The sequence below is a fragment of the Bacillus rossius genome, chromosome 1 (assembly GCF_032445375.1).
Source record: "Bacillus rossius redtenbacheri isolate Brsri chromosome 1, Brsri_v3, whole genome shotgun sequence".
Classification (NCBI taxonomy): Eukaryota; Metazoa; Arthropoda; class Insecta; order Phasmatodea; family Bacillidae; genus Bacillus; species Bacillus rossius.
Genome location: NC_086330.1, coordinates 325,716,527 through 325,740,512, shown reverse-complemented (window position 1 = coordinate 325,740,512; position 23,986 = coordinate 325,716,527). Strand labels below are relative to the sequence as shown.

General features: G+C 36.7%; 1 protein-coding gene and 1 long non-coding RNA gene across 3 annotated transcripts in view; one reads left to right on the top strand and one right to left on the bottom strand.

Annotated features, from left to right (window-relative positions):
* LOC134527997 (caspase-6-like) overlaps nucleotides 1-3,519 on the bottom strand; it is a 70,144-nt gene extending 66,625 nt beyond the window's left edge. The window contains exon 1 of one of the 2 annotated variants that reach the window (XM_063361149.1): nucleotides 3,302-3,519. The gene's annotated coding sequence lies outside the window, so the exon portion shown is untranslated. Of the gene's footprint in view, nucleotides 1-3,183 lie in introns of both variants that reach the window. The other variant, XM_063361150.1, reaches the window with a different exon arrangement.
* Nucleotides 3,520-4,352: 833 nt separating this feature from the next.
* On the top strand, nucleotides 4,353-8,596 carry LOC134528000 (uncharacterized). Its single transcript, XR_010074332.1, has 2 exons — nucleotides 4,353-5,329; nucleotides 5,473-8,596. It is a non-coding gene; the product is annotated as an uncharacterized LOC134528000 (long non-coding RNA).
* The last annotated feature ends 15,390 nt before the right edge of the window (nucleotides 8,597-23,986 follow it).

Here is a 23,986-nt window from a genome sequence, read left to right as displayed (position 1 = left end):
TAAGTCCCCGCCAAAAATCGTATCTTCGCCATGCAAAACGGTTTCAGTTTAAAGTATCATTTTCACTATAACGTATAAATTCTACTAGTAGCGTGGCATTACTACACCAAAATTTACTTAAACTGGTAAATAAATTTCCAGCTAAATGATTAATGTAGTAGAACAAAGATACACAAATACCACCGCAATGTATTTTCTAACCTCTAAATTCTCAAAACAAAGTTAACAAACAGTTGCGCGCACAACCATAGATTATACCGTACGTAGTATGCGACGTGAGCAACACAACACCATTCGATACATCGAAAGACGGAGGTTTGAGAGAAGTATTAATTATTTAGACAAAAGTGTTACGCTACGCTAAAAATACTGTTTGATGTCTGTGCCGGGATTGTTTATTGTTATTGTTGAGTTTATTTTCAGGTTACGTTATTTAAACACCGCATTGTATTTGTGCTACAATATGAATGATCCTGGAGATAAAAAGAAACGAAAGCAATTCACGCTTAAGGAAAAAGTGGATATACTCAGAGAACTAGACACGGGGAAAAAAGCAAGTCGCAGTTGCGAATACATATGGCATTGCGGCTCTCCTGTAGCTATTTTTTTATATATTTTTTTCTCTTTGTAAAGATATGTATGCATGTTTCAGTGCTAAGTACAAAAACTTGAGGTACCTGTAAATACTTAGCACTGAGATTCTACTGTAATGTCTTTATATGATTTGCTTGTTATTACTAATAATGTAATAACATATGCAAATCATATAAAGACATTAATTAGAAAAAAGATTTCCATTAAGATTAATTTACGTGGTGATGAAAAAAACTCACGTTAATGAAAATACGGTAAAATCATAATTTGAACAAACATGGCAGATTAAAGGCTAGCCTACAAATGATTTAGCACAGAAAATAGCACACGCACTCGCACAGGGCACACGCACAGCACAGAACTTCAACCTACAATTAAATAACACACGCACAGAGAAATCGGAAGTTTATACAAAATATTTACGAAAATTAAAGGAAGTGCAGTGAAGGAAAAATTGGTAGCCTTGTCAGAGGAAAACAGCTCATATATGTGTTTATTTGTGTTGCGCGCGCTATGTGAGATGAATGGAAATGAAAAGAATTTGGTTTAAGGTAGCAAAAATCACAATTTCCCTCCAGGTCTCTGAACAATCGTACACTTCTAACCTTAAACAGAGTATCCTTCGAAAGGGTACGATGTTACAGACCTTTACATTGTAGCCTATGACATGTTTACGTATTTAACACTTTTTTCTGCACAGGAACTTTCTATCTATAGTTCTAAAATGCTATAAAAATCGTAACTATATAACTAAAAAATTGTAAACAACACTAAATGAAAATATGTCGTTTTGGCGCCATTAAGGTAAACTGGCATAAAAATAATGTGAAACACTGAATTAAAATATATGACGCCTTGCAAGGTAATTCTATTCATTTACAGAATAATTATAGTTGATATGAACTCCTTGTTCGCACAAGGCATCAACGATCGCCTGCCACGCATTTTTCTTGGCTTCTTCATTTTTGAACCCTGCCAGGGTTTTATCAAATAAAATTGGGGTAAATATGTAGAGTAGCTGTATTTGGGGGGAAAAAAATGTTAAAAATCAGAAAATACTTTTATTACCTATATGCTCTTTCACTTACTCTTTTCATTAAACCCAGTGGAGATAAGAAATTCCAAATACTTTAGGAGATATCGATTTTTTTAATTTTCATCACAATACCTGTGTATTCATGCGGCGTTCATTATTGTTTCTTGTTTACGAGTATGAAATTTTTTTTCTTGCGGCGTTCACCATTGTTTACCTGCCTCTAACTTAGGTGAGTTTTTAACGTTTCAAATTTTAATGTTTTATTTGTTATTTGGATATTGTTGCGCAAGTAATAAATTTAAAAAAAATTACGTGAGTTCCTTCTGTTCATCCTTTGTACCGGTTTGTTTTGATTTGATTTGATTTTTTATTTCATTCAATAGACCATACAATGGTATAGAATATGTAAAAAAAAAATAAATACAAATAAACATAAATACAAACACACAAACATGTACAAGAACAGTATTAAAAGCATTAAAAAATTAAAATAATATAATATAACAGCTGATCTTCCATGAATAAGCACCTATTATATATTATATATAAAAGAAATTATATATAAAAGAAAAGTCATACATAAAAAAAAATTACGAAGCCACCTCCTGTTCATAATCGTCTATATTATAAAAAGCCTTATGTGCTAAATAAAGAAATAATTCCTTTTTAAATAAATTATATTGGTCCATATTTTTTAGAACTGATGGTAATTTATTGAATAATCTAATACCAAGGTCGGTCAGTTACATTATAAATACTTTAAAACTAAACAATCATTAAAATTAATTCATATTATTTTTAATGTCCGTTTAGTTTGAAAGTATTTATAATGTAACTGACGTGACCTAATCAACCATTTTAATTAATTAGGCATTCACGAACACACAGCAAAATAATAAAAAAAATGTGACGTTCGAATGATAGTACAGGTCTTGTATTGCAAAATAAAAACGGCGATATCTCCTAAAGTATTTGGAATTTCTTCTCCGCCGGGTTTAATGAAAAGAGGAAGTAAAAGAGCATATAATAAAAGTATTTTCGGATTTTTAACATTTTTTTTCTCGCAAATTCCGCTACACTACCTACATATTTACCAAAATTGGTTTGCTTTCAACCAGGCAAACTAAACTTATGTCGAAATTAGTCTCTTCATTCATGTTGAAATTGAAGGAGACTATTTAACTTCCCGCGCCTAATATCAAAACAATAATGTACAAGTCTAGTCAAATTACGTACGCATTTAACATTTACAATTGCGCATGACCTCGGTGGTAACCGAGTTTTCATTGGTCAGCGAGCAGCGCACAGCGCACACGCACAGAAAATATTAAAAGTTGGTCAACTTTCTGTGCGTCGATCCTGTGCTATTTTCCCGTGCGTATGCTGTGCTCGAGTGTAGGTGGCGCAATTCAAATACTTCGTTTCTATTTTCTGTGCGTGTGCTATTTTCTGTGCTAAATCATTTGTAGGCTAGCCTAAAGTAAACAAAATTCAACCGTGATTACAGTTGGCCTAGGTATCAAAACAAAATCATGCAATATTTGAAAAATTACCTGATTCATTTGCTATCAAACAGTAGTGTAGGTACTATATTCGTAAAAAATACATTCCAGAACTGTTAGTACACTATTTAGTATTTACCGTATACACATAAACAAAGAACGTACCTACTTTTATTCGCGCACAGCCAAACAAAAACATTGTCGTCTGCTTTATTTAAATTTTACATACTCTGACTGGCATATAAAATCCTCATAATATACAGCCAATTAGACAAAAAGGTCAACAAGTCACTGCATGTAATGACCACTTGGCAGCAACCATTTGTTATGTTTTGTTTTGACCATGTCCCTTGCCTAGTTTACAGCTTCCTGAGCTAGCCATGTGTGACAGTGGTGCAAGATGGCGGCCGTTCCGCAGTATTCATGTATTTTTTCATCAGTACCATCAAATACTGTAGAGGGAGAATACAGGACAGCTCTATACTAATAGCACAGCCGCGCGGGCGAAGAGCGTCAGTGCTGCTACCTAGCGGCTCGGCGTGATAACAGCACCCACGGCCATGCATTCCAAGCCTAAAATGTATTAAATTCAACTCGTCATTGTACCTAGACTACTCAACAGAGTCTTTTGAAAAAAATTGTGTTGCCCTCGTATTCTTTGCGGCCATGCAGATGTAAATTTATTTGCTGAAAAGTTAGTTGCTTTCGATGTAAAAAATAGTTAACAATGAACAGCATATTTTCAAGGAAAATTGAAGTAAAAATTTTCAAAGCATTCTATTGCTAATCATCGTTCATTTAGGGAATTATCTAATTAATTAATTAAATTATCCAAATTTTTTAGCCACTAAATACTATTGATTTGCTATCGTTCAACAGCCTATTGGTTAAAAGTTTTTTTTATGAATATGTGCAATACCATGAGTACAGTTGTACATATAGTGTATAACACATATATAATAATTATATGTACAGTTAACAGAGATTTGAGCACGATATTATGAAATAAAATAACATGGACATTTAAATAATATTGAAAATTAAAGGGAGATGAAAAAATACATAATTTCAGTATGACATAAATATGTAGAAGTACATAGCGTTTGACACAATGTAAATAAACAATATAATCCTTAAATTAGAACTTACAATTGCACCATCTTAAGCTACCATAAATATTAAATATGTATTAATACCTCGTTACTTTAGAATAATATTTAAATAAATGCATTATTACAATGGTACCAGAGCTAGAACAAGTTTTACAAGATTCACTTCCATTGTAAATGAAAAAGGCAAATAATATACAAGAGACGAATATGCTTTTAAAATTTTATCCAGCTGTACCTAAATAGGTAGCAAGAAGTTTATTTTCCCCGATGATACCTTATAACCACTGCTATGCTAGATATTCCATACAATTTACATGTGCATGACTTTTTTTGCTTTTTTGTTTTCTTTACTCAGGGTTCTCCCACATTCATCGTAAAACAAATATTTTAATGTCATAATCAATTGTTTTATAAAAGGTGTAAACGATGCTTTTGCGAGGAAATACATTATCTGAAAAGGAATTGTGTGAAAATAAGAAGAAAAAAAACCAAGCATAAAATCACTATAATATCAACAAACCAAGAAATAAGGCATATTTAGTTAACAATGAAAGCGGGAAGTGGGAAAACAACTCACGATAGTATGTTTTTCTAAAAGAAATATTTTGACTTGGGGAAAATTTTTACGTTCTATAAGGCAATAGAATTTAAAAAAAAAAAATTAATAATAATTCCTTTCAATTTTGACAGTTACTCTTTGTACTTGAGCGAGTTTAGTTTGAGAGGTTTTCGTATGGCGCGGCCGTGGTCGCGGCAGCTAGGGGCAGTCATCACGCCGAGCCGCGAGAGCGCAGCACCGTCGGTTTCTCGCGAAAACTAGCGAGCTGTCCTGTATTCTCCCTCTACAGTATTTGGTACCATGCACGTGAGGACAGCCTAAGTTTCACCCCCATAGATCGACATGCCCTTCGGGCTGGTTCGTACATGTTCGGTTTTATTTATTTATTTATTTTTTTTTATCTGTACGTTCAAAACAAACATTGCAATATTGATCAAAAAATTGTTGACTAATGTTATTTTATATTTTTTTAAGAGTAAAACACATGTACACAAATACTTCCTTTTACTAATTATGAGATTTTCAGGTAAGTTATTGAGCTATTTCTGTTTGATTTGTTAGGAGATTAGTTTTGTCCGTTTACAAGTTAACATTGCTTGTGTTATTCTTGGCAAGTATATATCTTATATAAATTTTTGTACACTATAGGCTTATCTTTTTAAATTTTAGGTAGCGTGTGGAGATTTCATCTTATGTTCATGAGCGCACAACGTATAAAATATAAAATCATAAGAAATGTTTTCTGGTGGTGTGTAGCAGTTAACCGCATTTAAGTAAAAATATTTTAAAATGATTGTTACCAGAGCTGAATTACATTGAGGTGAGTGCACTTAATATAATTTGGGGTATTGCAGGAAAAATTATAAATTCCGAAAGTGTTTTTTACTTCCTGACATGTTTAAAATTATTATTCTCTATGAGGGTTGTTTGATACTGCAAGTAGTTTATCATGTTTAACATGTGGATAGGTTAGGATTATTTATTACAAATCTGTAATATTGAGATACTGCCCTTGGGTTAGCTGGATTAAAAATACAGTGAAATTTGTTAGGTTAGTAACATTATACGTATAGTGATTCTAAGTACAGTGGAATTTACATTTGGTTAGCTTGGGATAGCACCAATTAAAAATTCTGTAAAATCAATTGAACGGTTGGATGTTACTAACCTAATCTAACCAACCAATATACATTTTACAGTGATTTTTTAGGTTATTATCTCACGTTGCTGCTTTTTGTATGCAAAATAAACTTTGGACACTTTTTTTTTAACTTTAAATATGTACCTGTATTTACTCTGAAAAAAGTTTTTTCTAAATTCAGACTGGTTTTTGAGAAATCACTGTTTATAGGTTACATTACATTACCTGTGCAGTAAAGGGCCTGTCACCATGTTGTTCTTTAATTGAGTTGCAGATCTTGTTGTTTTTCATACACAAATTGTCTATTTTTTATTTGGATATTGCAATGCAGTAACATAAATTAACACATTAAAAAAGTTATGTGACTCCTTATTGTGCATTCCAAACCCAAAGCATCAGTCCTTGAGAGCGATATTTTTTAGCAGTTTATAGGTGCAAAATTCTGATTTTTTACGTGAGACAACACATAACCTGACATATAAAATAAATTTTCATTTTGTAACAAATGATTCCTTTTATACGTCAGGTTACGTGCTATTGCAGGTAACTAATCTGCACTTTGCGCCTCCATACTGCTATAAAAAATCCCTGTCAAGGGTTGGCGTTTTGGTTTGGATACACATTAGAGACTCGTAACTTTTTTTAAAACTATTATTTACGTTTCATTAGGTTATAATATTCAAATAAAAAATATATACATTCTTATATATATGGAAAACCACAGGATCTGCTATGCAATTAGAGGGGAAAATGGTAACAGCTGCTTCACTGCATAAGCTATCTAGCGTGACCTGCAAAATGTGATTTCTTGAAAACCAGTAGGAATTAAGAAAAGCTGTTTATAGTTTTAATAGAGGAAGGTTTTTAGTGTCTGAAGCGGTATTTTCAAAATTTTATAATTTAATTTATGGATAAGCAGCAACAAAAGAAAATTACTTTTTTTAAATTTAGCTAACCAACCATTCACATGATTTTACAAATTTTGTATTGTTTATACTTACCTACTTTAACATTAAACTACTGTTAAACAATTTATTTCAATTTTTTAAAAATATATTTGGGAATTAGCGCAGTATAATCAAAGACGTTTACTGTATTGATGATTGATTTACTTTATTGATGCACAATGAAGTTGTATAATTGTTGGATTGGTTAAGCAAATTCAAGCATCAAGGGTACTGATCAATGGTTTTTAACATTATATTTTCTTAATGAATCCATTGGTAAAACGTTAAAACACTGGAATGGCTAAATTTCCATCGACTGCTTATGTTTTTTTCCGCATGCTCACTTGAAAACAATTACAGGGTTATACTGTAGTTCACAGTTGCAATACTTGGTTAGGTTAGTTACATAAGTGCTGTTAAATCATGAAAATGGTTAGGGAAAGGTAACTTCTTCATAACTACTGTAAAATGGTGTAAGCAATTATTCTTTAGGTAAGTTTACCTAGACTTTAAAAATAATTTATTTGGCGAAGTACATAGTACTAAGAATTACTATTTATCAAATTTGGTTTGTGTGGAAAAGTTGTTACTCTAGGAAATTTCTGAATCCATCTTTGTAGGAATATAAACTAATATTATTAGAAACAAAAAAAGAACAATGTGTGGTATATTTTAATTTTCTAACACGCTCTGAACTCTGCAGTTATGCGATTACCAATAATAATTGTAAATCATTGCAATATACATCCGACACATTTTGTAGTGATTTCACAACTGTACTATGAAGTAATGCCATCGACTGCTGCAAAATAACATGCTGACATCTATTCTTGTGTAGGCATTTTGTTGATACGACTAAAATATGAACATATAGGATATATATAGAATCTTACAAATTTTGGTAACCTACCTACTAATACTCTCCCCGAAGACTTTGGTTAGATACTTAAAAAAAAAAAAAAAAATTAACTGCTTATGTGACATGCATTACGTGAAATTAATTCAACTTGTAAACATTTTGCTTGAGTCAAAGCCTAGATTTGCTTAAGCTAATAACAAGCAATTACATCACTTGAGGCCCTGAGAAACAAACTTCTAAAATTGTGTAGTTACTTGGATTGTTAAATACCTAGTTTTTCTGCAATAATGGGCACAAGAGTAATAGAATTATGTTTTTCATATAATTTTTTTTCACATAAATGAGTTTTTGTCAAAAAGTATTTGGAAAAAATATCTATTTGAAAGGACAAAGAAAAATGTTAATTGTAGTACATAAATGAGAATTTACCAAAATATTTAATGTATCAAATTTCTAACTAAAATGGTTTTGAAATTAATTTATCATTCTGGTATGCATAACTTTTTTCTTTGATACATTTATTTATCAGTTTCATTTCTCTTTAGTACAATATAAATCATTTAACTTTGATTTCTTTTTTGTTTCAGGCTTGTGGAGAACAGCTTTTTTTTAATCTACTCTTTGGCTGGCGAATGTAAATAAGCAATGATTTCGTGAATGCAGCGAGAGAGTTTATTTGATGTATTTTAAAATCACTGATAATATTTATTGATGTATTTTAAAATCACTGATAATATTTATTGATGTATTTTAAAATCACTGATAATATTTGTTTTGTGGCTGGAAGATGGTAACCATGGTGACTTGTGAATTTTTATGAAGATTAATAAAAAGCAGTAAAAATTATTAATGGTTGTCAGAAGGAATTTTTTTTTCAATAATCAATCAAACATCTACACTCTACAGTAACAATTTTCCTTAACTCAAATAATATTTCAATACATATCTTATAAAGTATTCATATATGTACAATACAGACCAATTTTGAGCTAGTCTGATATTAGTATATTAGTTATTATGAACATATACTATCAGAACTACCATTTGCATATAGTGCACATACATACATAACACTAGCCAACAACCATTAAAAAAAAAAAACACTACTATATACACTTACATAAAAAACAAACAAATCATAGACAAGTACAGATTATGTATTCACTATAATATTCTAGAGCCAATTCCAATAAGTGTATTATCAATAAAAGAAAATAATTTTTTTTAAATAACAATATTTCAATATGAAGGAAAATCTGTATTCTGAAGTTCTTGTATATGTTTGGTATCAATCAATGTAAATTAATCAATCTTTGATAAAAAAAAAATCCGAAAATTATTAATAAATTAAAAAAATTATTGCCTACCAGCTCTGGGTTTTGCATGAGGGTTCAACTTCTCTGACTTCTGAGATTACAGACAAGATTTTAATTAATAATACTATTGGCTTCATTACTAGATTATCTTTAAACCTATAATTTTTTATTTGAATCAGTTCATTGAACTGAAATATTTGCAGCAATTTCTTTAAATGTTTATGAACTTGGATTATTTAAAATACAAATGTAGGTAGGCTTACTAGACCTTTAATGCCATAAGATTGTAATCACATAGGCCTAATTTCACATTTACAACTTAAGTCTTGGAGCTGATTTACATTAATATTTGTGCTAGACTTTGTAATTCTTAAAATTTTATTTTCTGCAATGTTCCAAAGAGCATTGCTCTATTTTGGAACAAAACAATTTAATCTGACAGTTTGTTACAACACTATTCTTCATAAAACAATGCACATTAGCCTGTATAATATGAATTAGATCTAACATAAGAACTACAAACTGCACATTTGCACTTAAAATATTCATCAAACAGTTAGGCAAAGAGATTAAATATAACATTTAACTCTTAAATCGTCATACTTCATTTTAGTTATCACACTTATGCCTGTATGTGAACGGGATCAGAAATTAGCACTGCAAATGCACTTTTAACACTAATAATTAATTATATCAAACACAAATGATATCAGTAACATCATACTTCATTTTTGGTGTTACAGTAAGCTTCCATAAATGTTTCTTTTTCTCAGAACATACATCAGAAAACTTTTCTTGAATTTAAAAATTACAATAAATTTTTAAATACCTAATGATTTGTTAGATAGCAAACCTTCAAAATATGATTTACTTCCAATTTTTGGATTAACGGCATTGAAGTTTTGTATTGTTTGCCATGGAAAACAATGGAAATAAATAATTAAAATATAAAGACACAACTGAATCAGCTGTAGTTGAACATACAGAACCAGCGAGGAGAATAAAAATATAATAAAATATAATATGTTATTATGTTCACTAAAGGTATGCAATGGATGGAGGATGCCCTACATTAATAATAATTAGTAACAGAGAACAAAGCAAATTTGTAGAGAAGAGACTTTTAACAGTAGTAGAATAATAAAATTCCGAAAAGGGCTGTTTCAAAAATTGCAAACATTCCTACACATAAGAAGCCCTTAATCTCAAAGACTTTATTCAGTACACTGGTCATTACCTGCTGCTCACGATCTGTAAAGGTAAGGTAATTAAATTAATGGTGGAAAAGGTAATAAGCATTAGGTTTGTGGTCTTGTAAATGTGGTCATTAGAGGCAAACATTAGGTCTCTGTGTTTAAGTGCTCTGGGTTTGATTCTCAGCAGGGTCATTAATGGATCTTTTGATAGTGGGGGACATAGCAAACATTGCAGTGGTTAGTTGGTTTTCTCAGAGTTCTTACGTTACTTCACCCACCCATTCTGTCATATCATTAGCATTTTATAGCCCTTCATTTTATTGTAATGATCTAGAGGTCACCAAGCTGAAAGCTAAATTAATTTCCTTCATTGACAGATATAAGGGTTGAGGATTTGAAGCAAGCAAGATAAACGTTTTAATGTTGCTTGCTTCGTCTTCTACAGAAAATTGAATCTAATATTTTGAATTGCTCCTGTGCTGCACTACTTCTGACTGAGAACGAGTAACCTGCACTTTTTAAGGCATCAAAGAAATTGTTATAACCGATTTCACTGTCTACATATCCCGGAATAGTGTTATCTTTATCACTTTTGGTACAATTTTGCAATTTATCTCTTGCTAGATCAAAAAACGATATCATTGTTCACGTTCAAAAGCTGTAGCTATAGCAATTTCTTTTTTTCCTAGCCTAAGTTAATTCTAAGTGTGTAGGGGAGGGTCCAGGTTAGGGGAGGACCTAAGTGTGTCTCAGGCCGAAGCCTATACACTCTACCATGCGGGTTTGTACCGCGCTTTTCTACTACCGAAGTTACCCGATCGAGCGACGTACTTCGGAACTGTTCGTGCATGTCGATCTATGGGGGTGAAACTTAGGCTGTCCTGCACGTGATAAATATATTATCATAGACTGCGACATTACGACTGTAAAGGAAATAGTCTGTGCGCTGAAAGATCTGGATTGATTCTTGAAATTTACGAGTGACATGGGGCTGTGTTGTGTGGTCTAGGGCGGATGTTGATTTTATTAAATAGTAATATTTATATATACATCAAAAGGTACCAAAATGATTTATGTAATAGAATTTATTACTGAAGAGCAAATTTTGGGGCACTTTTTTTCTTTGTTAATTAAAAAATTTCGCTTAACTTTCGTTAAGAATATATTTATCTCGTAGAAAAATTCATTTTCGTTTCACTTTCGCGAAACTTGATAAATTTTCTTTCACTTTCATTTCGTGTGGATAAAGTCACTTTCGCACATCCCTAGAGATAAGCATAACTGTATTTATACTTGGTGTCATAATGTGTATGATTCTTTTTCTGCTATGGAAATGGTTGTCACTCAAGTGGAAATTACGGAAAACTGAGGAAATCTCACCTACTGTACAGACTGATGTTACAACTACAAGTGAAACCTTTAACTTACGTGATCAATTTTCTGAGAATTGTCGATTAAAATCTAAGTTGGTTAGTGAGTCAGGTGAGGAATTTCATGTTTACCTCACCCTGTGTGATTAATTTTACAGAACTGTTGGTTATGTTTGATTTGTTCACTTCATGGAGGGCACATAGTTATTAAACACTTTTGTGGTTAGGATTTATAATTTTTTTTTTTTGTAATTAACTGTTCAGTTCAGAGGTTTTACTTTTTGTTTAAAGAATAAAAAAAAAAGAGACAACAATCGAGGATGAATCTAGGGGTCCAAGCAATTATTAATCTAGGGTTAATTTTTTTTTAATTATTTGTTTACGCTCGACTTTGATTTAACCTGGGTAGGGATACCTTGTTCCTGGTCTATCCCCTCCCCTGTCCAAACCGGTGTGCCCTCGTGCCTCTGAAGACAGTGTAATTCATTTTCCACAGATTCAAGTGAGGCAGAGTTGTTAGCAACAAGTGTTTACGTTTTCTTTTTCTTTCATGAAGAAGAGACAGTGCATCGATGTACCACATCCAGAGACTTCAACGATTACGTTACGTAAGTTATGTGAAGAACTTTCCTTCGCCATGTATGTCCTCCTGACTGAGGACCATGTGTTGTGCAGCCATTGAACTTGTGTGGGAGATGGACTAATATTTCCTCCCCTGTTGTGTGGTGGGCTGCTTATAACTCATGAGGAGTTATACTGTGGAAGCCCCTTCCCAAATCGGTTGCTGTGTGTATGTGAACTTTCTGTCTTAAAAGAATGAAGAAACGGATCAGCATGGGGCTCGTTTTCGTCGACTTGTGCCGAACGAAGAAATCAGTTACTCTCGGCCAACCAGTGACAATGCTATTTTTTTTTTTCTGTTCTGTAGCTAGTAGCTGCAGAGGCGTGTTATGAAGATCTTGGACTTCACCTAATCCTTTGGACATTTCAGGTTCCTTTCCTGATGTTTATCCTTTGTTTTCCTGACTTGTATAGTCCATTCCTTTGTTTTTCTTGGAAGCCAAGCTCCCATTTTACTTTAGCTGTGTTTGTTTCATTTTATTGACATATTTATGATCATCTTTGTTGTTGTTGTTGGAGAATAACATGCCCCTGGACTCATCCTTGGTTAGTTATGCTGTTTATGGAACTGATAAAGATTAAATGTAGGGTGGATCTTTTTGTGTTAATCAGTCACTTTATAAAATGTAAACATTGTTTGCTAATTATTCAATAGGGTCACTTCACAGTTTTACTTAATGGAATACTTAACTTTTATTTGTTATCAACCTTGTATTAACATAATGTTTTGATATGACGTTAAAAATAACTCCCCCCCTAATTAACTTGTTTAAATAGGCTTGACAGTGTCGTGTATGTTCTTTGGTGAGATTTTGATACTGGTGTTGAAATGTTTGTTCAGTTTCACTGGGGAGACATCCCCGATGACATGCTGCGAGGAAGGCAGGCTGAGGGCAGAACTGCTCTGAAGGCTGGATCCTGGGTGTGAGCTGCAGATCACACTTCAAGGACTCTTCTCTCCAGCTTCAACTAGGGCTGATCTGTCCACGGTTCATGCCTCTCCTAGTTGTATGTCGTACGAGTAGTTTTACGATGTGCCAGCCACCATCGATTCTTACAGGACAGAATTGTTTCCTGGGCTATTTTGTATTTTGTATTGGTTTAACTTTTTCAGTTTAGACTTTGGAATTAATTGTTGTGGTAAAACCTAACCTTCGTGCGCTGTCTTGTTCTAGTAGGCATTTAACTTGTAATTCTTTGCCCCTTGTTTTTTTTTTTTCATTGTTAGGAATTTTTTTTTTTATGGCTTGTGGGGCACAAGCCCTTACAGACCGGGGTAATGTCGCGGTCTGGAAATTTCATTACTTTTTTTTTTCTTAAATTTAGTTTACTTTTGTTAACGTGTTGGTGTACGTGCGCGTTTCCAGGCTCGGCCGGTTGATTTCGACACGCGGGTATGGGAATATAGGTTACTGCGATAGAAGTTTGCAAGCGCCGCGGGCTTTTGCGAGGCTGCGTGGGTTGCTAATTCTCGTGGGTCGCTGGCCAGAGCCTGCTGAGAGGTTGCAACACGCCGTTCCAGAAAAACCTGCTGCGCTACGCTAGTCTCTTGTTTGTCGCGCGAGGCTTTTGTGTACTCGTTTCGAGGACTCTGTCCTGATTAGTGATGCCATCTTGCGTCCAAGTTTGGAAACGTAGACGGAAAATTAACAATCGAGCAGCGCAAGAGGGAGAGGGGGAAACTCGCTCGCGCCTGCGCAGAAGGAATAGCTGTCTTCACTTGTTTTTCATTTTTTCCTTGTGGGAAGGGAGGGGACCGCGAGTTGCCTTGTGGATAAGTTTTCCCGGTGTTCATGTTTTTTTTTTGTTTTTCTGGCATGGCCTAGTTTTGTAGTTAAAACCTCCTTCCAGGGAGGGGCCGAGGCTTTTTGCCTGGGGACCTCTCTGGGAGCCGGGTCCACGTCGGTTTGAAACAACTTTGCTTCGCCTCAAGTCAGTAGGGTAAGTGGTTGGCCATGGCTCGTTCGCAACGATCATTTCTTGGACGATCTTCGTCTTAATCTTTTAAGTAATAATGTAGTATTGTTCCACCTCTATTATTTATTATTTGGTTTTTTGGGAAAAATCGACGTCTGGTTATAAGCATGTATGTAGTGGTAACTGGGAAGTGTACTGTTCCTCAGCGGAGCTGCGACGACGGCCATGTTGTGGTAGAGATAATTGTTTGCCGGCTGACGTCACTTTAATGTGTATTTAATGTATTTATTTATTCGTTAATCCCATCCCATTGTTAAATGATTTATTATTAATTTGTTGATCAAATATTTGTTTGATTATTATTTTTTTTTATTTATTATCCTAGTGAATAAAATCTGTGCTTGAATGAACTAATCATGTTTCTTTTCAGTACATAAATTATACCCTACACTTCCTGTATAGGGAGAAGACTTGATCTCGAGTACCATGCTTACCAACAGTTACCACCCCCCAAATGTTATAGGTTATTTATTGTTATGTGTATAGGTGTACGCTGGACGTCTGACGGAGTCACGTCACAGTATAATAACAAAAAGAAGTGCGTTCCGAAGACATATGTCGGTAGTGTTACCCACTGAAACATTATTCCCACGTAAACTCTCTGTAAAAATAAAAGTATGGGGTTGAATGCGTCAAAAGGGGTATATAAATAAAATTTGAGGCTTGTTCCTTATTTCATACGCTAGTGTCCCCCACTTACAATTGCAAACAAAAAATTTTCCTCGATGTTGTAATTTACTCTGCGTAATCACAAAAAATGTTGGCAGTAAATAAGTATTTAATTTTAAAAAATGAAAGCATTCATGTTTCGAAAAAAATATTAAAGTGATGTGGGGAAAAATGTTTATAGATACTCCAGTAAAATTTTCAGTTTGATTGTTTTGATAGTTTCGGAGCTGTTGCGAGTTTAGTTTGGAGGATTCTCGGCCGCGCGAGCCGAGTTTGGCTCTTTTTCGTTTTCTTCCAGCGTAGGAAGCAGGGAATAAACGCCGATACCCGGCTTCACCACGCATCCTCTGCTGGCCTTCCCTTGTCCTCTCCAGATGTATTACTGTATATTAGCTCCATGAGCACGACCTTGACAGAGCCTCCTCTCTCGTCATCCCTCTACACCCCATTCTTCCCCCTCCCCACCCGCAGGCTGCGGCCCGCCGGCCGGAGCTCCGCCGGACTATCTGGTTCCGACAAGCGCCGCCCTCAGCGCCACGTCGCGGGGACATTGTTCCCGGCGGCGAGAGTTTTACACGCAGCACTAGAACTGTCACTCCAGAGGGCATGTTTTGAGTCGGATCGTATCAAAAACAAAAGGATATGAAAATATATACATAACTCAATAGTGTTCTGCCAATTATGTTTTCATTTTCATTTAAATTTATTCTTTAAATCGCTCCTAAAGTAGACCAGCAATGATCAATGGAAATTGTCAATATTAAACTGTAATTTTGACGATGAAAATTTTTTCTTCTTACTTTTATATGTGCATAAACCTATTCGTACACTCGTTTCTTGAACTATACTTAAGTTTAACATAATTATGTGTTTTATAAATAATTATGGCTTGGAATAAAAATTAATGCATTTAAAATGACATAACTCAGTAAAAAAAAGTTTATTAAAAATATCCTAGGTATATTATGTCTTAAAAAGAAGCATCAAAAATAAATATGTACAGTTAAATTAGTTTTGTCGTAATATTTTCCATGCACCAATCGCCTTAAGGCCAGTGCGTATTAGGAGCAGGGACTCCCTCCCACCATCAACAGCCGCCGATCCTAGTGGAACACGCAGGGGCAAAAACCCATGTCTACCTCGGGTAATCCTCGAATTAACCTGGCGCCCACTGGAGATTTACTTTATAGCCACTGAAAACCACTAGGACCGCCCCGGGTCTCGATCACGAGACCGCGGGTGACGGCAAGGTGTTACCCAGAAGGGGAACTTATTTTGTATAACTGAATTTTGCAGAGACCATAATGAGGAGACAGTGCCAGATATGGGGAGAATATTTTGTAAGTGCCAGAAGCAAGATAAATTGTGGCATATGGCTAGAGACAAGATCCATCTAAACAAATAACATAAATGCCCGAAGAAGGGCTGAAAACAAAAAGTGCAGGAAAAGGAAACTGGCAAGGGAAGAGGACGGAGGCAGGACAAATATAGGAGAAGAATCAGAGGGGATTAAAGGGAAGGAAGCAGTGGGGAACAGTAGTAATGAGTAAGATTGGTAGGAGATATTAGGATATGGGTATAGAAGGTGAACAGGCAGAAGAAGGGCTGATAAAGTAGGTAATAAGTGGGAAAGGATCACGAAATGGTTGGATAGGAACAGAAGCATGAAGGGGAAAATGCAATAATGTAAAGGAAGCAACAATAAATTGTAGGAGTATGTATTGAACGGTAGACATGTTCTGGAGCTACATAGAGGCCTATGGGGCTGATATTGTTGTAGCATTGTTGATATTGTATTTAGAAGGGACAGAAACAGAAATTGGGAGGAATATTGTTATGTGTGCAGGAAGTACTGATTGGAAAGGTTGAATGTGTGGGGGAGAAATCGGAAGTATTGGAATTACGGATCCAAGCTTGGGAGTGACAAGTAAGGTTTCTGGCAGTGTACAGACCCCTAGGGTAAGGGGATGAAGCCATCGAGGTGGTAAAAGACAGGTGAAAACTACTGGGGGCGGATAGGTGGGTGATAGTGGCAGGCGATATTAACATGCCAGGTGTGGTGTGGGAACAGGGACCGGAGGAGTTGGGGAAGAAAGAGAAAAGATAGGCATCCCAGCTGGTAAATTGTGGATTGGGGCCGGTGTTGATGTAGCACACACAAAAAGGTAATGGTACCTGCTGAATATGGTGCTTGTGAGATCGGTGGAGGTAGTGGTTGGCAGTATTGTGATTGCAGGGATAAGCGATCACAGGATACTGGTGGTGGAGATTGGAATGGGATGGCAGGATGGAGTTGAAAGGCAAGATAAATTAGTGAAAGTGTTAGGTAGCACAGACATAGCGGTGGCGGAGGCATTCTTAATAACAGAGTATCACTAGTGGATAAAGATAGAGGAGTTAGACGAAAAATGGGTGGCTTTCAGAAACATACTGGGGCAGATTGTGGAGCGTTTTGTGCCGGAAAAAAATAATTGACCTTCTGTACTATAGGGAAGAGATAAGGGCCATCAAGCAGAGATGCAGGAGGCTGCATGCTAGGGCCAAGAATCTAGGAAGGGAAGTGCTAAAAGCAGAGATGAAGGCACTGGGGAAAAAGACAAAGGAGGCAAGGTATGCCTACAGGGAAAGGCTGGTGATGAAGGGGGTAGGGGGAATTGGGCGGATCTGTATCACTATGTCAGAAGAGAATAGGAGGAGGAGGGGCTACCAGTAATGACGGGGAGAGACGGGCAGGAGAGTGTGGGGGATCTGGAAAATACCAAATTAGCACAGGAGCTGTACCTGTCGGTTTTTGTGGAGGGATAGGTATAGTATGGAGAACAGGGCGAGAACCCAAGGGGAAAGACTTGGAAATAAAGATAGAGGAGGTAATAAGGGAGATGAGTAGGTTAAAGGGGAGGAAGGTGGCTGGTTCCATTGGGATAGGTAACAGCCACCTCATAATAGGAGAGACGAATGTCTGTAGATACTTGCAAGTGCTATACACGCAGTCACTAGAGGAGGGACAGCTGCCAAGGCAATGTAAGGAGGCAGTGATGGTGTCTATTTTAAAGAGTAGTGGAGATAAGCAAAACAAGAAATTAATAGGCCTGTCAACCTAACTTTAAATGCAGGGAAGGTGATGGAAAAACTGATAGTGAGGGATACAGTAGGAAAAATTGGAGAGCTGAATTGATGAGGGAGAGGTAATATGGCTTTAGGAAGGGTTTCTCCTGTGAGACACAGATGGCTGGACTGCTGGAAAACTTTGTGGAGGCAGTGGATGAGGGCAAACATGTAGATTTAATCTTTATTGATTTTGAAAAGGCTTTCATTAGGATGCCACAAAAGAAGGTGTTGGAGAAGATTGATAGTTTGATGGTAGACAGTAGGGTAGTGAACTGGACAGGGGACTTGCTGAGTGCTAGGAAACAGTGTGTGAAGGGGGGAATGGAATGATCAAAAGAGCGGGGTGTGATATCAGGGGTACCGCAGGGGAGAGTTATGGGCCCTCTACTGATCCTAATCATGATAAACATGATGCCGACCGCCGGTGCTCCCTCTGGTTCGCACAGGCCATTATGTCACAACAACACTTGCTCTTAAGTGCATCGAACATGCCCGAGCGTGATGTCCGCCGAGTTTATAAAAGTGCGCCGCGACGAACACCAAAGCGACGACAGCGCCCGGCTGGGTTTGGCAATGTGCCGAATTAAATACGTAATAATTCTGTTCAAATCAAAAACAACCAATTTAATAACAATTTAAAACATAATTAATTTAAGGGAAATCATGTCTAATTGTTTTATAATCATATATTGTGTAACATGTCTTTTAAGCCCAAAACTGGCCGGATCTGTTTTCCCGCGCTCCACGCGTTTAGGCGCGAGGCTGCAGGGCGGTCTCGAACTCAGTTACCATCGGGAGCTCGCAGGGGTCGGACGCTCCGCGAATGCAGAGCCATCAACTTTCGCGCTACATCCACATATCAGCAATAGTGTAAGTTTTAAAATCCTTTTACCAGCTCTGCGCCGACCCCACCCAGTCGCACGATATTTCGTGCGACTCGTAACTAATTAATTTTATCCCAACAGGGAACTTTACATTTTCTATGTAATTTCGTGTCCAGAGATTAAGGACAGCGTAATTGAGTTACGCAGTTTCGGCTTCACAGCCACTTAATTGTTATCATCGAAGACTTTTAGCAACGTGTGTCGAGTTCTCACTCGCTAATTTTCACCTTTAAACTTTCATCGTCTGTAAATGTGTAACTTGTAACATGCAATCTAACCGAGTATTTTCTGATTAATAAGTGACTGTAACGTGTTTGATACCAGCGTACCGGGTTACGTACTTTTCGGGACCTCAATATTTCGCCACAGGTTAGATTGCAAATAACTTTGGAACGCCCATTTGTATGTGCTGTTTTCCCTGTTAACGTAACAGCCTGTAGAAGCTCCTGCAGCACAGGAGATCTGTGACTATCCGCCGCACCTTTCACATTTATAATCGGCCACTGTATAAGTCCGTGTACACCACTATCAACCCATCCTGGTCGCGCGTACTGTTTATGTAGAGAGATACGCGTGTCGCAGCAGTCAGACAACAGACGCGGCCAGTACCTGGACCAATAAGTGTATCGGTTCTGAATAAAGTGCAGTGTCGTGTCAAATCTTTTACCAGTTATTTATAAGGCGTCCTGGGTGGCCTGAACAGCCCGGGTAGGTTTCGAACAGCGACGCGCTCCTGCCTGCAGCCACGAGGCCGAGATCACTTTCAACATTAATAATTAATTAAAAAACTTAGACAGGCAGCCGGAGTGGCGTCAAACAATGTTGGGGAGGAATTGAACTGCAAACTGAGACTGTTCGCTTATGACTGAGTGCTTTATGAAACCGCTGTGAAAGTGGCACACCTGCAGGAAGGCTTTAACCAACTGGAAGTTTGCTCAAGGGCAAATTGAATGGGGATAAATTTGAACATAAAGTAATGGTTAATTTTACAAGGAGAAGAAAGGTTTTTAAGCAAATCTATACCTAATTGGAAGGGGCAGGATATTCAGGATGTAGGGGAATACAAGTACCTGGGAGTAACCATACAGAGCGACCTAGGTTGAGAAAAGCAGGTACAGAAAGTTTTAGTTAATGATGGTAGGGGGCTGGTGGTGATCGCTAGGACACTGAAGTGGACAGGACAGAAAGTAAAGGAGGCGGCATATTCAATGTTGACGAGGCCACTGCCTGAATATGCAGCTGTAATTTGGGACCCAAACCTAGGGAAGGTAATTAAGGAACTGGAAATTGTGCAATGTAGAGAAGCTAGATGGGCGATGGGTATGTTTGGGTGAGGAGAAGGGGCGAAGGGTGAGATGCAAAGGCCATCTTTGATGAAGGAGCTGGGGTGGGACACACTACACAGTAGGAGGTAAGTAGAGAGATTGGTGAAGTATTTTAGGGAGACATTGGCGAGGGGGGCTGTGGGACACTGGCAGTCAGGTTGAACAAAGGGGTGTATAGAGGGAGGAGGGATCTTGGGTGGCAGATTCAGAGAGAGTGGAGAAGAATGGAAAGAGGAAGGCAAGTATTCTGGTGAGGATGGGGCGGGAGTGTAATGAGATTGAGGGAAAGATACTGGCAATAAGAAGAGGAAAGGACTTGAGGAAGCGGATTTTGCAATTTTTTTCTAAAAAAAGGGGGGTGTGGAATACTCCTTGTCAACTGACAAAAACCCAATAGCTATTTTATCAATCATTCAACCTAAATCCTTTGGTTTTTTTGTTTGAATACTGCCCTAAGTGTGTTTATTAAATCATAAACAATTTTTTTCTTTTAACTATTAGTATAGAATAAAGGTAATTGTCTCCTAGTCCCTTGTTTATTTTCCAAATCTATTGATTTTTTAAAGAATTTTACAATAATTTTACATAAAATTTTATGTTCACGTTATTAAATCATTTCTTGTTGGTACTTATTCTAGGCAATATATTTTTTTTCTTTAAAGGCCCTGTCACACTGTCAAATATATTGTATCCAATAAATTGGACAATAAAATTTGAAGGGTGATTTTGGATGAAATACGTCTTCAAATATATTGTATTCAATATTATTTGACGAGCAATGTAAAATATATTTGAAGTCATTTCACACTATCAATTTTCTTTGAGTGAGCTCGTTTTACCAAACATTCTGTAGAGAACTGTAAATGACAGTATTTAGAATCAAAAACAAATTTTGGGTCAAGGAACGCGGGCTTTTTTAAGTAGGTTATATTCCAATTTAGGTATATTGTGATCATACACAGTTTAAAATTTACGTTTTCCAGGTGTTTGCAATGCCTGCATTAAGAGCATCAAAGTGTTTCAAAAGCTGTAGCTGTAATTGAAATTGTAGCAAGTCTCAGTAAACTAGAAGAGAAATCTAAGAAAAGGAAATGCAGATGGTGGACGAGACAGTGGATACTTTCCCGGCAAACAAATGGTGTTATACCCCTTTTTGTTATGAACTTTGATACGAAGATGCCGATTCATTTCCGAACTATGTAATAATGGATTCTGAAAGTTTTGATCTTCTTCTTTCAATTGTGGAGTCTCGCATTGCAAAGAAGGATACTCATTTGTGCCAGTCTATACCAGCAAAGCAGAGGCTGGCAGTTACATTAAGATTTTTGGCGACAGGGGAATCATTTAAATCCCTTATGTTCTCTACAAGTATTCCACACAACACCATCTCAAAATTTATACCTGAAATTTGTAGTGCAATTTATAGTGCTCTTCAAAAACAATATTTAAAGGTATGTTTAGTAAGAATAAAACATATAATTGCCGTCACCCGACCTATGTGAAAGGCCCGGGAGGTACCTGACGGGCGCTACGGGCGTCGCGGTGCTCTTGTCCGGAGGGGCGCCAGGCTAGCGGACTGCTAGGCCGTTGATGTTGGGTCGTGGGTACTCTGCCCCCGCGTGCCCCACCAGGTACACGGCTTGAATCTACCCTGAATGGTTCTCTCTTGACTGTGAAGGCCGCTCGGCCGTGTGGAGGACGGGAGACTCCGATAAATTAGTATACACGAGTCGGTGAGAATTACCTTTAATCTAGTCCCGCTACAAAACACTCTCACCAACACTTGGCGACGTCTAGCCGTTACACGATTAACACAGAAAAAACAACGCTACTCGACATTAATGGTTACCACGGCAGTCTCGCGGGACGCGGGTCGATGCTCGCTGGAGACGGCCAGCGCCGAACATTAACGGGTGCAGGGGGTGTTCTATGAGCGGGCTCCTAAATTCAGCGAAACACTTACGTGTGTGCAGCCGGCAGGCATATGCACGGCGTCCTTACGTAAAAACACTTTCGCTGGAGTCGGCCAGTACCGTACGTTTTGTGTTACGATACGTATCGCGGTATCACACTTAAGACGGTCGGGATAGGCCCGGCTCCGCAAAATACGCGCCGAGTCGACGTGGGCAGCGGTGAATTAACAAAAGGTTTTAAATTTAAAGATTTAGTACAGAATAAAAAGTAATAAAATGAAAGAAACTTGGATGCTGCCCACGGACACACGTCTGTTCCCGGCGCGGAGTGGTTCGAGACTGCCGGACATGGCCGCCTCGCAAGGAAGAGAAACTTTCTCTTCTTTGTGAGTCGGCGTCAAAAAACATATATTAATTTAATTTACTATATTACCAGTTAAAACATGTTCCAGGTGCCCAATTAAAATGTAGCACCTGGTAATTGGGTGCTTAAGGCTTAACAATAGTTTTAATGTCTTTAATTATTTAAAATGTGACATCAAGTTGGCGACTGTATTTATCAACATATTGTCTCACTGTGAGCTGTAATAGTTGGATTTCTTCTAATCTGACACGGTCCTAGTCACGGACATTTTAATTAAGGCCAGTGGCCGCGGTGACTTTTAATAAGGTTTGTTGTCTATTGGGGTCACGCCCGGGACGCTCGCCTGACTCAATCCGGCTGGGCAAGGGGCGCGCTCCGAAAACAGGATACGGTACTGGCGGTGCGGAGCACGGGCTTAAAGGCCATGGTCGGTACGACGTCATAATTAAATGTAAATCTGCAAGTAGGCATATCCCTTCTCATTCCCGCTTATTTTCTCACCCAACTAGCTGCTGTTGTATGGACACTTTCATATGTATTTCATCAAAATTGTTCCTATACTTTAAAGTGAATGTGTTAATTTTTGCTGTGTTTAGAAATTGGCAATTTTGTTTTATTTTGAATTAAGTGTATTTACTGTTACAAACCTCAACCTGAGCCTTTAAGCTAACTTCACCTCAGTCACATTATCTCTTTAAAATAATTTTTTAACGAGATATTAGACCAGGTATGCTTTTTTCGTACAGCCTGGGAAGTATAGGCTTACTGACAAGGATCTGCTACACAAATATTTACATTCACGAAAAATGGTATTACTTTCAAAACTTAAATAATAATAATTGAACACGTAGGCAGAATTTTAATATTTCTAGGCCTTTCTTGCAAATCACCAGAGCTACTTGCTTACTCAGAGATGCTGCTTTAACATAGGTAAGTCAGTACCATCTATTGTCAGGAAATTATGAGTCTATATTCCAGAAAATTCCAGACAATACTTACAGAGTAGCAGGTATTGTGAAATAAGGAGAACAATGACTTATAAGAAAGATTGATTGGGTAAGCCAAAATAATTTTAGTTACATTAAGTCTCTGAATTGAAATATTTTAAAATTTATTTTAGGTGTTATTAATTTGGATTTGTAGGTAAAAGTTCCGAAATGCATAACTTATCCTAGTTTTGATACCTCATTCCTGATGGCGCATTTTGTACGCAATGCTTGCTGTTTTAATTTAGTGTATCAACAATACCTGAACATAAGCAAAACTGGTATAGCAATCAAATAATGATCGTAAGTTGAATAGACGATGTTTTCTGGTTTAAGGACCATAATATTCCAAAACTACAGTAACTTCTTTTAGTCAAATATATTAACCTGCACTTCCGTACATACAGATTCAATTGGAGGAAAATATACAATAACAATTATTCCAGCAGGAAATAAAATAGTATTAATTCAATTACTGCATTTATTTCCCATTCGCCATTGCTGATA